The sequence below is a fragment of the Suricata suricatta genome, chromosome 13, assembly GCF_006229205.1.
Source record: "Suricata suricatta isolate VVHF042 chromosome 13, meerkat_22Aug2017_6uvM2_HiC, whole genome shotgun sequence".
Taxonomy (NCBI): Eukaryota; Metazoa; Chordata; class Mammalia; order Carnivora; family Herpestidae; genus Suricata; species Suricata suricatta.
Window position 1 is genome coordinate 42,181,122 of NC_043712.1, and position 12,841 is coordinate 42,193,962.

The following is a 12,841-nucleotide window of genomic DNA, read 5'->3' on the forward strand; positions in this document are numbered from 1 at the left end:
CTCTGCTTGAAATGTCTGGTAGAATTCCACTGGGAAGCCATCTGGCCCTGGGCTCTTATTTGTTGGGAGATTTTTGATAACGGATTCGATTTCTTCACTGGTTATCGGTCTATTGATGCTTTCTATCTCTTCCCGTTTGAATTTTGGCAGTGCATGTGCATTTAGGAATTTGTCCATTTCTTCTACGTTGTCCAGTTTGGTGGCATATAATTTTTCATAGTAATCTCTGATGATTGCTTGTATTTCTAAGGGATTGGTTATAATAGATGGTTTTTCATTCATGATTTTGTCTATCTGGGTGCTCTCTCTTTTTTTTTCTGAGGAACCTGGCTAGAGGTTTATCGATTTTGTTTATTTTTTCAGAGAACCTACTCTTGGTTTCATTGATCTGCTTGGCTGTTCTTTTGGATTCTATATTGTTTATTTCTGCCCTGATCTTTATTATTTCTATTCTTCTGCTGGGTTTGGGATGCTCTTGCTGTATCCCTTCTAGTTCTAGTAGGTGCTCTGTTAAATTTTGAATTTGCGCTTTTTCTAGTTTGTTGAGATTGGCCTGGATTGCAATATACTTTTCTCTTAGGACTGCCTTTGCTGCGTCCCAGAGATTTTGGATTGTTGTATTTTCATTTTCATTGGTTTCCATATTTTTTAAATTTCTTCTCTAATTGCCTGATTGATCCAATCATCCTTTAGTAGGGTGGTTTTTAACTTCCACATTTTTGGAGGTTTTCTAGCCTTTTTCCTGTGGTTAATTTCAAGTTTCATAGCATTGTGATCTGAAAGTGTGCATGGTATGATCTCTATTCGTTTATACTTATGGAGGGCTGCTTTATGCCCCAGTATGTGATCTATCTTGGAGAATGTGCCATGTGCACTCGAAAACAAGGTGAATTTCCTATCTTCAGGATGCAGAGTTCTAAATATAATATCAGTTCCATCTATTCCAATGTGTCGTTCAGGTCCATTGCTTCTTTAGTGATTTTCTGTCTGGTGGATCTATCCATTGCTGTCATTGGAGTTTAAAGTCCCCTGCAATTAGCATATTCTTATCAATAAGATTGTTTCTTTCTGTGATTGTTTTATGTATTTGGGTGCTGCCGAATTTGGCGCATAGATATTTATAATTGTTAGCTCTTCCTGATGGGGAGACCCTGTAATTATTATATAATGTCCTTCTTCATCTCTTGTTACTGCCTTTACTTTAAAGTCCAGTTTGTCTGATATAAGTATGGCTACTCCGGCTTTCTTTTGGCTTCCAGTCGCATGATAGGTATTTCTCCATCTCTTTACTTTCAACCTGAAAGTGTCTTCAGGTCGAAAATGTGTCTCTTATAGACAACAAATAGATGGGTTTTGGTTTTTGATCCATTCTGCTACCCTGTGTCGTTTGGTTGGAACATTCAGTCCATTTACATTCATTGTTATTATTGAAAAATGTGGGTTTAGAGTCGTGTTCTCCCTAGAATTCATGTTTATAGTGGTGTCTCTGGCACCTTGTATTCTTAGCAACATTTCCCTCATAGAGTCCTTCTTAGGATTTCCTGTAGGGCTGGTTTGGTGAATTTTCTCAATTTTTGTTTATTTGGGAACACTTTTATCTCTCCTTCTATTTTGAATGACAGGCTTGCTGGATAAAGGATTCTTGGCTGCATGTTTTTTCTGTTCATCACATTGAAGATTTCCTGCCAATCCTTTCTGGCCTGCCAAGTTTCATTAGATAGGTCTGTAACCACTCTGATAGGTTTCCCTTTGTACGTGAGGGCCCTTTTCTCCCTAGCTGCTTTTAGAAATCTCTCTTTATCTTTATATTTTGCCAGTTTCACTATGATATGTCGTGCCGAAGGCCGATTCAAATTACGTCTTAAGGGGGTTCTTTGTTCCTCTTTAATTTGAATGTCTATTTCTTTTCCCAGATTTGGGAAATTCTCAGTTATAATTTGGTCTAGTATCCCTTCAGGACCTTTCTCTCTGTCTTCCTCTTCAGGAATTCCTATGATACGGATGTTGTTCCGTTTTATTGTATCACACAGGTATCGAATTCTCCTTTCCTGTTCCCAGATCAGTTTCTCTCTCTTTTTTTCTGCTTCCTCTTTTGCTATAACTATATCTTCTAATTCACCTATTCTTCTCTCTGCCTCGTCAATCCTTGAGGTGGCTGCCTCCATTTTGGTATTCACCTCATTTATAGCCTTTTTTTTTTTAACTCATCACACCTATTTTGAAAGTCCCTAGTCATTGTCTCAGTTGCTTCTTTGATGCTTTTTTCGACCCCAGCGATTAATTTTATGACAAGTTTTTTAAATTCTTGATCCGGTATGTTGTCTAGATCTGCCTTGAGCAGTTCTGTGGCTGTGACTTCCTCCTGGAGGTTCTTTAGGGGAGAGTTCCTTCGTTTTGTCATTTTTGCTAGTTTTCTGTCTCTTGTCAGCTTTAAAAAGCTCATTGTGCACTGTACACCTGTTAATGATTCTCTGTTAAAGGAGGCTTATTGACTGTCCAGGGCTTTTCGTTTCAGGAAATATTCTTTTAATGGTGTCTCTCAGTTTCTCTTGTTGTACCTTTGAATATTTTATTTCCCTACTCAGCAATATTTGGGACTCACCATCATGCACACTTTGGCTTGTTTCTTGGTGTAGCCCTAAGATGGAAAACAGACACACAAACACAGGGAACAGAAGCACACAAATGCACAGACAAATCAAACAAACAAACACAGTAAAAGGGGGAAAGAAAAGAAAGAAAATGGAGAGGAAAGAGATGAAAAGAAGAGAAGAAAAAAATAAAGGGGGTCAGAGACAACAAAGGACAATGGAAAGTCTAAAAGTGTATGGCCAGTTGAGGGGAGAGGTAAGGATGAGATACAGGAGAATATATTTGGATTGCAAGAAGGTAAGAAAAGGGAGAAAGGAGATAGGAAAATAAGGAGTAAAAAATTTAAAAAATTTCAAGTAAAAAAGGGAATAATAATAAAAAAATAAGTATAAAAAGAGAAGAAAAACAAGGGGAAAAAAGCAGCAGCTCCCCCTTACGGATAGGCGTTGGTCTTGGAGGCTGCTCTTAGAGGCTCCGCCTTGGTGTCTGCAGAGAGTAGAATGGTGGCCCGCCAACCTCCCGTGGAACTACGCACTGTAGGCCACCCCAATGAGTCAGATTTCCTTTGCCTTGGTTGAGCCAAGTTGTATTTTCCAGGCCCGCCTCAGTTCAAAGTTCTAATCCAGGCACTTTTTTGCTACCACAGATGAGATGTAGTTGCTTTGGTGGCTGGCTTCTTAGGGGGAGGGATCAGTTTGTCTTGATTCAGGCAGGGATTTAGGCTGCCCCTGCCAGAGGCAAGGTGTGCTGCCTGGGGCGAGGCGCGCAGCAGGAAGTGAAGTGATTCCCAGCCCTCAGCCGGGATTGTGATTGTGTTGGGGGAGGGATGAGTTTCTCTTGGCGCTGGCTGGGATTTGCGCAGCTGCTGCCTGATGCACCCGGCACTGCCGGAAATGAGCTGGGAGCTCCTCAGCCTGAGCTCACGCCCTGGCCTCCACCACTGCCAACTCCCTGCCAGGATTGAGTAGGAGTGGGGGCTATATTTTCCCTGTTGGCACCCAGGATTCGGGATTCGCGCAGCCAATGCTGGAGGTGAGACACACCGTGGAAATGAGGTGCGTGCTCCCACTCCCAAAACCAAGGTCGAAGTGAGCGCCCCTGGCGCCGCTGCCACCGCTGCCGCTGACTCCCCACTGAGATGGTGCAGGACTGGAAGCTGTTCTTTCCCTTGCGCTACCTGGGTTCCAGATTTGGGCCACCTAGCAGTTATATATGGAGTGAGAGTTTCTCTCTCCTAGTGTGGTTAAATGTTCTTTATCTTTTCCCCAGAGACAGTATTATGAGTGTGTTCAGTTTCTCTGTCTCTTCCCTTTGTCACTCGGGTTATGCGCGCTTGCCCTGTGTTGGGCTCGGGCTCCCACCTCCCCTACTCATCTCGGGCTCACCCGTTTTCCAATCTCTCTGGTTCGGACTCACTCACTCAAGTGTCTTTGAGGATGTCTTCTTTCTGGAGTCCGCATTTTCTCCTTCTGCTATTGCAGATGAGAGTAATGTCCTTCTCAGTTTGATAGATGGAGCAGACGAAGTTTACAGAGGCTCCCTTCCTCTCCGCCATCTTGGCTCCTCTCTCTATAATTATCTTATTCTTGTGATGAAATAATATATAAAAGATTTTAGAAGTGCTAAGTACTAGGAATGCTTTTTATGTAATTATGATCACTTCTTTTTTTATTTTTCTCTGCTCTGGTATACTTTATTTTCTAAATTAAAAAAAATGGCTAAATGATGTACTATTTGGGACTTTAATAAAAGGTCTTTCAGTTCTTATTGTTATAAGTGATTCAGAAGATAGGGCAATGGAACTCACCCAGAGCCCGCAAAAGAAAAAAGAATTTAAAAAAAACTGAGGTAGCCTGAGGGACTGGTGGGTCACTATCAAGGGTAATAACATTTACAGTATAGTGATCCTAGAGGAGAAGAGAGAGAAAAAGGCAGAAAACTTATTTGAAAAAGTAATGGCCCCAAATTTTTCTAACCTGAGGAAGGAAACAGACATCCAGGTATGAGCAGCACAGAGAGTTCCAAATAAGCTTAAGCCCCAAAAGATCTATACTAAGACATGTTATCATATAAAGGTATAGAGTTAGGGGCACTTGGGTGGCTCAGTTGGTTAAGCATCCAACTTTGACTCAAGCTGTGATCTCACAGTTTGTGAGTTAGAGCCCCATGTCAGGCTCTGTGCTGAAAGCTCAGAGCCTGTAGCCTGTTTCAGATTCTGTGCTTCCCTCTCTTTCTCTGCCCCTCCCCTACTCACACTCTGTGTTTCTCTCTTTCAAAAATAAATAAACTTTTTTTTTAAAAAGTAAAGAGTTAAATACTAAGAATCTTGAAAGCAGCAAGAAAAAAACCAACTTGCTATGTATGAGGGAACCCCCCCGCCCAGACTATCAACTGATCTCTCAGCAGAAGCTTTGCAGGCCAGAAGGGAGTAGTATGATATAGTCAATGTGCTGAAAGGAAAAAACTTCAACCAAGAATACCCTAGCCGACAAGGTTATTCAGAATTGAAAGAGAGATTGAATTTTCCAGACAAGCAAAAGCTAAAGGAGTTCATTACCACTACCCTGCCTTTGCAAGAAATGTTAAAGGACTTGTTTTAAGCTAAAAATTAAGAGCATTAATTATTAACAAGAAAACATATGAAAGCATAAATCGTACTGGTAAAGACAAGTATAAAGTAGAAGTTGTGGATTAATTGCTTATAAAGCTAGTATGAAGGTTAAAATAAAAAAGTAGTAAAAGTAATGGTAACTACAATAATCAGTTAAGAAATATACAGAATTTTAAAATGTAAAATGTGACACCAAAAACATAACACAGAGAGAAAAAAAATGAGTTTTAGAATGCATTCAAACTTAATAGACTATGAATAGAATATATATATACTATGAATAGAATGTGTGTGTGTGTGTGTGTGTGTGTGTGTGTGTGTAGGCTATTATATGTTAGTATCATGGTAACCACAAAGCAAACTCCTATAGTAGATACACAGGAGATAATAGGAAAGGAATCTAAGCATAACACTAAAGAAACTCATCAGACCACCAGGGAAGAGAGCAAGAGAAGAAAGGAATAGAGAAGAACTACAAAACAGCCAGAAAACATTGAACAAAATGGCAATAAGTACATACCTGTCAGTCCGTCTACTAATTTGCTTTTTTTTTTTTTTTAGGCTTCCATGTGGCCTCCCCTTGAGGTTCTCATTGTGCCCACAGCATCTGAGGGCATTTATACAAAATGATTCTAGTTTCATGTGGTTATATTTCATTAGAAATAGAGGTGTCAAGGTCTGGTGAAAGTTTACTGGAGGGAGAGTCAAGAAATCTGGTTAGATGGGCCCTGGAGCTATTTCCAGGTGGGTCATGGAAACTTTGGGCAAATCATGTTATCTCCCTAGACTCTTATCCCACTCCTTACTACCATTCCCCTGACTTACACTAGCTGCATCCAGTGCTTTCACACTACCTGCCTTTGCATACACTCTTCTTTCTACCTGAGTGCCCTTTCTTGTCTCCTACCAGACAAACTCCTACTCATCTTTAAGTGACCAAGTTCAAATCTCATCTCCTATGGGAAGTTTTTTTTAAGCACCTCAATTAAGTAGAGTAAAACCTTGGATTATGAGTGACTTATTCTATGAGTATTCCGCAAGATGAGCCAATATTTCTAATAAGTTTTAACTTGATAAGTGAGCAGTGTCTTGCAATACGAGTAGTATAAGATGCCAAGTGCCACATGATCACAACTGAGCCAATGGTTCTTGAAATTCACTTTGGATTACGGGTGCTTTGGATTATGAGCATGTTTCTGGAATGAATTATGCTCGCAAACCAAGGTTTTACTGTATTATTTTTATCTTCTTCCTTTTTGAGCAAACTCATAATTCTGCCAATAATCAAGGTAATGCTTGTAATATGTCATTGTGATTGTGTGTATGAATGTATGTGTATGTCTAAACCTCCCTTGCTAAACTGTGAGCACCTTCAGGGCAGGGACTGTTTCTCATTTATCTTTGTCTCCCTAGGGCCTACTGATAGATAGTAGGTATTCTTTACCTCTTTGTTCACTGAAGGCCTAGGCCTCAGTTTCCTCGTCTGCAGTAAGAGGATTGGACCAAGTGGTGTTTAAGCATTGCCATGGAATCCTGTGTTTAGACAGAGACCTTAAACAAGGGGACTCAGGATGGCAGACACTCAGCCAGGTGATACCTCGTGTATATACTGCAGAGAGGAGGGGTGTCGGGAGTGAGACACTTGGCCGTATTGCCATTTCACGGTGGTGGGCAAAAGAGACCAATTACCTGCTTTGAGCCTTAGCTATGCTATTGGTCCCTATTATTATACTTTAAAGAATCAGTAATCATTGGGAGTTTATTATTGTAATAAATTCATAAAATGTTATTTTATTCTCTGCCTGAATCCTTACCAGTTTTGAATAATCCTTGCTTTGAATAATCCTGTGATAGTTTTTAATCTAGCCTGTTAGATTTTACAAAATCAAAAACTGGTTGAGAAATTTTCGCTGAGGTTTTTATACTTGTCATAAAATCAATGTATTATTGGGCTCCTTGACATTGGACTGGAAGTGACTAGGAGACTCGGTTAGTCCTGTTTCTAGAGTCATTCATATATCCACTCACTCTCCACTCTCCCACTCATGAACAAATATTTACTGAAGGTTTCAGGGTGCCAGACATTACGCCATGTGCTAGGCATCCAGAGGACAACAAAATACAGTCCCTGCTGACAGCGAGCTCCCTCTCTGGTGGGGAAACAAACAATCAAGAGGTTGCTTCCATTGTGATAAGACTTATGATTTGGGGAGGTACAGAAGGAAGATCCCTAACTCAGAAGCAGGGATAGTTTCCTGAATCTGAAGGCTGAGTGGGAGGGAGCCAAGGGCAGGGATCCGGGAGGGCCAAAGGAGGACAGAGCTGATGGCAGACAGGGTGCAGCATGCTCAGAGACCTAGGAGTCAGAGAATGGTGCTCTCGGAGCATCCAAGAGGTATATTCTGAGTGGGGTGTTGAGTTCAAAGGAGTGGCTGTGGTGGCATTGAGGCCAGATCAGGGTGGATCCTCTAGGCATGTACAATATGTCCCGAAAGCAGTGAAGAACTCTTGAGGACTCTGAGCATGCGCCTTGATCAGATTTGTGCTTTAGAGAGGTCACTCTGCGAACTCTGTATGGAGGGTGGGTGATATCATTCATAAATAATTTTTGAAACAGATGTGTGTCTATTTTTTATTTTGCTCTCTAATACATTTCTCTACCAACTTCATCTTAAGAGCGTGGCTTGGGGGATCCCTCTGGTTAGTCCCCATTTCTCATGTTTTAATTATTTATATCACGAACAGAAGTACACAAGAAGTAATACGGTATATATTAAATACACACTGCCTAGATCTTGCAGAGGTACAGTTTGTTGCACAAGATTTAGATCTCTTTTTTTTATTAAGGAAATAAAATATTATAGATACACCTAAAGCTATACACCCATTCTTTTCTACAGCTTTCATCTCCAGACATAACAACTATCTTGCATGAAGCATTGATCCCTTGAATTATTTTTCTTGCGTTGTTTTTTAACTTTTACTATATATATGACTGAATCCATAAACAACATCAAACATAGTTTTAGGTCTTTTTAAAACTTACACTACTGTTTTAGGGATACATCTGTGTTGATAGTGTAGAGAATCTAGTCTGCATGTTCTTTTATAAGTGGACCTGACTTGTTGTGTGCTAACAGACTTAATGCCTTCCTGGACAAAAAGGAAATAGACTCTTTTCTCATCAGGTGTGGCAGTTCCCTTTCCAGGGGTCTATTTCCAGCTGGGAAATTTGTGTTTTCACTTGCAGCTCTGGCACCCTGCAAACCGCCTTTCAACCCCCACCCCACCCATATATACATACATATATATATATGTATATACATATACATACAGTTTACATCTATCCACTGGTTAGGGAAATCCATGCCTCGCCACCTCCAGTGTAAGCAGAATTCTATACCAGTAACGTAGTCTTTGTCTCTTCCCATGGTCAGGAAAATGAGCTTAATGTATTTGGGGAAAGTTTCAAGGCAAAAATTGCTTGAGTTCAAGATGAGAGAGTTAACCCCACCATGCTTGTTTTCAATTTAAGTCCATTCTTCTGCTTTTAAGAGAGCCCAGGACTAGCAGCTGCTGGGTATAGGTCTAAGGGCTAACAGAAGTCTTTGCAGAGGCACCTGCTGCTTTCAGAACTGCCTGGGATGGAGGGAGTCCCCCACACAAAGGCTTCTGTTGGATTTCTGTGCATAACTGAGAAAGCTTAAATGACAAGGGAAGAAAACCACAAGTGAAAAGAGAGGGATGGCCCAGGAGAAGTAAAAGGGAATACTGTTGACAGAAGGCTGTGCTAGAGCAAAAAAGATACATGTGAGTATGGAACAGCAGAGAAAAGCTAAAAATAAGCTCAGAATGGCTGGAAAGAAAACCTGGTAGTAACACCCAAATTTTCTGAAAGGAGGATGGGAACAAAAGTTATCTAAAATCCCCAACAGACATTATTTGAGACAATCATGTCTCACCCTTGTAGTCTGTACAAGTTGCCAATCCTTCCAGAATAAGTAGGAACAATTTTGAGCCCCTGCCATGGGATGGTTATGACCCTGTACTGGTCCTCTCAGCCCTTGCACAAGATAAGCAGGCACAGGCAGCCTTGAAAGTGTGTAAGCCGCACTTCCCACTATGAGCCGACCATGATGTCATGGTGTTCTGCTGGATGTGAAAGGAGTATCCTGTGTGACTGAGTCAGGGCTACTCAGTGGGTGCATCATGAACCCTCTACAGATACGACACCAATCTTCAATCTCTGTGTAAAAGATTATGTCTGCAGTGCGCCATGGCATCCGCTGGGCTGAATGCTGAGGTTAGATTTTTTCTGGCTCACCAGCTCTTGCTGCCACTACAGCAGCTACCACACTCTAAAGCTAAATGTGCGAAGATTTGTCTTTATTCACCCTGATGCTCTCTGTCTTCTGCTTCTCATCCCTACCACGATATGATAGGAAACCAACTTACTAAGGGAGGTTGGGAGACTCATTTGCAGACTTCTAGCCCCAGGGGCACTGTAGAGCAAAGTATAGGAAGGGCAGGAAGCTGAGACCTTCACTGGACCCAAAAAAAGCCACTCTGCATAGTGAAAGATTTATGGGCTGACCTGGCTTGGAAATCTCTGTCAGGTCTGAGACAGCTTGGCTCAACAGGTCATTTCTCTCATGTAAAGATTAGCAGATAGCAGGAAAAGCTAAAGCATGCACATAAGAGGCCATGAATAAGCCAACTTAAGAGAAGGCAGAAACCACGAAGAAAACAGAGAAAATACATAGCATCACAGTGTGAAAGATAAACATGGAAAACCTCTGGAAATGGTTGAGGCATTTTAATAGCAGACGCAAGAGATCACCAAACTCTTGCTCTTTTATTTTTTTTAATTTTTTTTTTTAATTTATTTTTGAGAGACAGAGAGAGACAGTGTGAGCAAGGTAGGGTCAGAGAGAGAGGAAGACACAGAATCTGAAGCAGGCTCCAGGCTCTGAGCTGTCAGCACAGATCCTGACACAGGGCTCGAACCCACGAACTGTGAGATCATGACCTGAGCCAAAGCCGGACACTTAACCGACTAAGCCACCCATGCACACCCCCAAACTCTTGCTCTTAAAGGTCAGGTGATCCCTAAGTTGTAGCTTAGAGTGGGAACATAATTGACCAGACCAATGAGCCCAAATGCATCTAGATAGCTTAGTACTCATCATGGTACATTAGGCCCTATGAGCTTTATGTTCACATCAGTTCTTACTCTCACCGCCCGCCCCCAGGTCCCATGGGGTGATGTGGACATGAGCCCATGTGGGTCCTGTGCACATAGGGGTCTCTTTCATAGGTGAGCAACACTGAGCTTAGGAAACTCCCAGTTTTACGGGGGGAACTGCCCATCCTCCTTTTCAGAAACAGTACCATTATATTTATTAGCCTAAAATGTAAACAGATCTTTGGGATGAGGCTGTTCCCTGTCTTTATTGTACTAATCAGGAAACAAATGTGCTCTGTGATCTGGAGAAGGTTACCATCTCTAGTGTCCTAGGCTGTTTGCTAAGGCAAACATCCCAGAAAAGATAATCTGGTATAAGACTCATAGAAACACCATGGAGAATTGTCTCCCAATACTAAGGACTCTTAGCCACTTTGACTCTCACTCGAGTTCACACAAAGCCAAATCCTATTTTATCTCCTGTTTAGATCCAAGTACTTTTTAGAGCTTAGATGAGTGGTCTGTTTAAAAATAGTGGCAAGGCCGGTTTTCCAGGGTGGCTGATGTGTTGTTAGAGTTAAAGGCTAGGAGTCAAGTTTCTATTAATGGAGGTATAATTGTCACTACCACTGAGTGTCTCAGAGTCGCAGGCCAGCTTATCCAGGGTAGGTACCTGTACCTGGCTCTGTGGATGTAGTTTACTGGCTTGTACCCTGGTAAGCCTAACAGTCCAAGAATGTGTGGAATCCTGAGCTGAGTGTGTGTGTGTGTGTGTGTGTGTGTGTGTGAAAGAGAGAGAGACAGAGAGAGACAGAGGCAGAGAGAGAGAGAGAGAGAGAGAGAGAGAGAAGAGAAATGGACAGGTAGAGCCAGAGGAGTTGATTTGTGCAACCTTCAAGTCCAGAGGGCAGGTACAGGGCTCTGCAGGTGGGCAGACCTGAAATTCAGCAGGAACAACATCTGGAGCCAACAGAAGGGAATCATCCTGGGACCACTGCCCATGGAGACTTTACGGGTTTTCATGTGGATGGATTAGAGTGACTTCAAAGTTGGAGGCTAACTTTGTAATGAAAAGTAGGCTAAAGTAAGACTACTTTTTTATTTAAAGTAGAAATAAGCTGAAAATAATGGACATTAGCCTGTTCTCTGCTTACTGCTTCCCACCCATCAGCTTTGTGCAGGAGAAATGTGCACTTCCTATGGTTTCCTGTCCCACCCAAGTTTGTTTTGTTTCTTTTGTTTTCATATTGGTCCATTATAACTAGACCCATAGAGACTAACTTCTTAACCCCACCTGGTAGCCAGCAGACTTTCGAGGAAATCCTGGGAGACCTTCTGGAATCAAGGTCTTCTGGGCAGCCATGTGACTAGCCTTTGTCCCTTCTCTCCTAACGAATATTTATTTTTGAAGGGAACCCTTATGATGGATTCTCATAACTTATGTTTCAGCCATCCTTAGCCTCAGACAGTCTTGACAAGTTGTACATTTTTAGAAAAGCTTATGTTATAAAATGCAGGTAACATCTCTCACTAGGGGCATCCCTGCCTCTCAAAGACTTAGGTTGAACTTGGTCTAAATCCCAGTTCCTGTTGCTGCAAGTTCAGCATGGCTCTTTACCCCTGCCCTGGCTACCCTTTTGCTTCCCTGCCCCCTTCATCTATCTCTATTCTGCCCCTCCTTTTGCTTCTTTGCTCCCCTCACCCCTGCTCTGCCCCCTCTTTTGCTTCTCCGTTCCCCTCATTCCTGCTCTGGCACCTTTTATTTCTCTGCCCCTGCTCCTGAATTGTGCAACCTTCTCACTTCCACTCAGAATCCAGCCTGGACTCTAAGTACTCTCCTGCCCCCTGCACCACCTCACATTCTACTGGCCCTCCCTGTCACTCCAGCTGTACCCAGGTCCCGGTCTTTATGAATTTCTAAGGCTCTGGGTCCTCTTCTGCCCACACACATACCAAACATATCAACATGCACCCACATGCCACATTAAATGTAATTTTTTTTGTAGCAAGAAATGAGAAGCATTTTTATAATTTGCTCTTGAAACTGACATAAGTTACTCATTCAAGTTTAATTGGCTCTGATTTCTCAGGAGTCATTCAGTCATGTGTTGTAAAAAAGTGAGAAAATTTAACCTACCAATAGTTTTCAAATAGAATAAAATACCTTTGAATATTATATTTTAAAATGAAGGATATAAACATTGTATGTATGTTCATTTTAAGCTGTTCTGTTTGTATTCTGGAACAGTAATCTCTTTGAAGCCTTTACATCTTTATGGACCCCCCCATAAAGAGATTAGACCATAGGCACAGGAACCTTGTTTTGCAGTGGGTAAGACAGCTCTGGCAGGAAGCCTCTTCACACTGCAAGACCCTTTAGGAAAAGGGTCCAGTCGCCATCGTGGCTCCATCCCTTGCTCAGAACAGCCCCATCAGGCCAACCCACTTACCCC

At 41.9% G+C, this 12,841-nt stretch overlaps 1 protein-coding gene across 4 annotated transcripts in view; it reads left to right on the forward strand.

Moving 5' to 3' along the window:
- Positions 1-12,841, forward strand: part of MOB3B (MOB kinase activator 3B) — a 188,845-nt gene that overhangs the window by 37,809 nt on the left and 138,195 nt on the right. The window contains exon 1 of one of the 4 annotated variants that reach the window (XM_029920884.1): positions 9,410-9,506. The exons of the other annotated variants lie outside the window; for them this stretch is intronic. The gene's annotated coding sequence lies outside the window, so the exon portion shown is untranslated. Of the gene's footprint in view, positions 1-9,409; positions 9,507-12,841 lie in introns of those variants that run through there. 4 annotated transcript variants of the gene reach the window in all.